The sequence below is a fragment of the Echinops telfairi genome, unplaced genomic scaffold (genome assembly GCF_000313985.2).
Source record: "Echinops telfairi isolate 266 unplaced genomic scaffold, ASM31398v2 ScPeMD7_35;HRSCAF=133_1, whole genome shotgun sequence".
NCBI classification, from domain to species: domain Eukaryota; kingdom Metazoa; phylum Chordata; class Mammalia; order Afrosoricida; family Tenrecidae; genus Echinops; species Echinops telfairi.
The window spans coordinates 30508-33064 of NW_022103933.1; the positions used below are offsets into that span (position 1 = coordinate 30508).

Here is a 2557-nt window from a genome sequence, read left to right on the forward strand (position 1 = left end):
AAAAAAATTAGCAATGGCATATTGGACATAAGGAACTAATCTCTAAAATCTATAGAAACCTGGAGCACCTCAACACAAAAATGATGAATAATTCAATTTAAAATAGACAAAAGACATGAAGCGTGCACCAAAGAAGACATCCAGGCAGCTAAAAAACGTGAAGCAATTATTGCCGTCACTAGCCATTCAATGATGAGATACCACTTCACTCCAATATTGATTGCAAAGCTAAAACAAGCAAACAAAAAATGATGAAGATAGTACAGTAAAATTAGAACACTTTCACACTGCCGACAAGACTGTAAAATGGTACAACCACTGTGGAAAGTGATTTGACAATTTGTCAAACAAATAAGAATAGAAATACCATCTTGGAGCCAGGCTTCAAAAGTGTAGTGGGCCAGTTCCGCACTTTGGTTGAGGAAATGGCCAATCAGTACAGCATTCTCTTCAAACAGGAGGAATCCTATAATGATGCCAGCTGGCCAGTTACCCAAGGCACTAACAAGAAAGAAAATTCCGAGACGGTGACCTCCGGTTAGCTAAATGACCTGGTGATGGTCTGGAAATGGCATGATGAGAGGCTGGCCCTAAAGACATCAGCGGGGGGTGGTGTTGGTGGACATCAGCCACACTCTGCCCACTGCTGCAGCCAGTTCCTTCAATGCACACATTTCACTCTGGGACTTGGAAAATAGATAAAGTCTGTAGATGCCTGGACTCGAGCTTTTTCTCCCAATTCCCAGTACCTGACCACAGGAACTCATGTAGGGAAAGTGAAAAGTTGGGGCATAGAAAGTGGGAACAAATATTCTTTGAGACATGAGAGGAAAATGCATTCTTAGTATTGCCGATAGTCCTAATGGGAAGTACCTGGCCAGTGGAGCCATAAATGGGATCATCAACATTTTTGACATAGCGCTGGGAAACTTCTACACACGCTGGAAGGCCATGCCATATCCATTTGCTCTTTGACCTTTTCCCCTGATTCTCAGCTTTTTGTCACAGTTTCAGATAAGGACTACCTCAAGATGATCTATGATGTACAACATGCCATTTTGGCTGGCACGCTGAGTGGCCATGCATCCTGTGTGCTGATCAATGCTTTTTGTCCTAATAACACATTGTTTCCAGTTCCTCTGACAAAAGTGTGAAAGCTTGGAATGTTGGAAATAGTAGATGTAGTCTTTGATCACCAGGATCAGGTCTGAGGAGTACAGTGCAATGGAAATGATTCCAAAATTGTGTCCATTTGGGATGACCAGGAAACTCACATTTATGATTGTCCAATTTAAACAGCAATCTTTGGGCCAATATGGCAATGAGAACGTAGATTAAGTGACGTTCCTTAACATTTCAGGCTTGTTTATAGGAAGTGGGGCTTGTAGCAAAGACTTACATTTTGTAGATAAAATATACACCTTTTCATGTTTGTTGGAATGACTGTTCATACATTAACATAAAATGTCCTTAATGCAAAAGGAAAAAAGAGAAAGCTATACCATCTTAACCCCCAATCACTCTATTGGATTTAACCTTAAAGAAACAAAGAACAAAGTATGAACAGATACATGCACAGCCATGTTCATCTAGGCACTATGCACAATAGTAAGAAGACAGGAATAACCAAAATGTCCATCAATAAATGAATGGCTAAATAAACTTTAGTACATACACACAATAGAATACTAAGCATATCAAAAGCATAATGATGAAGCTGAAATACGTCATTATATGGATGCATTTTAAAGACAGTATTTTGAGTGAAGTTAGGCAAATATTGTATGAAACCACTGTGCCGTGGTTTCCAAGTAGGGAGAATGAACAAAGAACCAAACAGACACACACACATACACAGAGACAATACAGAACTGCAGCACAAAATAGACACAGACAGAGACGGTACAAACTGCAGCCCTGACGGACCACAGCGCTTTATTCTTATCTACTAAATAAGTGTTCCCAGATAAGTTCGCTATTCCCATGCTTGAATTTCTCATAGCCTTGAGAGAGATGTGAGAGATCCGTATCTCAGCCCGTACCACTCTTGTTTACTGCTTCCAGGGAACACTGTATGCAGCTGTTCCCCAAATTCCTTACCATTTGCAGTAAGGAAGCGTTTGTGAGAACCAGCTAGGACAGACGTTTGCACACTGTCCTAGACAGATACATGACACGAGACACGGCCCTCCTTACTTGGCTTCTTCACAGTTTTTTAAAAAATTAAGATTGCAGTTATCATACTAAAAGAAACAGACTTTGATGATTACTAGAGGTGGTAGGGGAAGGGAAGGAAAGAAAAATACTAGGGTAGAGGGTAAAGAGGTGTTAACTTGGTGAATAGGAAAGTTGTTAGGTGCTGTGCAGTCATTCTGACCTATAGCAACCCTAGGCTCTATATGAAACACTACCTTTTCCTGCATCATCCTCACAACTTTTCCCATGCTTGAGCCAATTATTGTAGCCACTGTGCCAATTTACCTTCTTGAGGGCCTTCTTCTCTTTCACTGCCTCTTCACTTTACCAAGTGTGATGTCCTTCTCCAGAAACTGGTCTC

At 40.8% G+C, this 2557-nt stretch overlaps 1 pseudogene; it reads left to right on the top strand.

Moving 5' to 3' along the window:
• The first annotated feature begins 416 nt into the window (after positions 1-416).
• On the top strand, positions 417-1295 carry LOC101647607 (annotated as a pseudogene).
• Positions 1296-2557: the final 1262 nt, after the last annotated feature.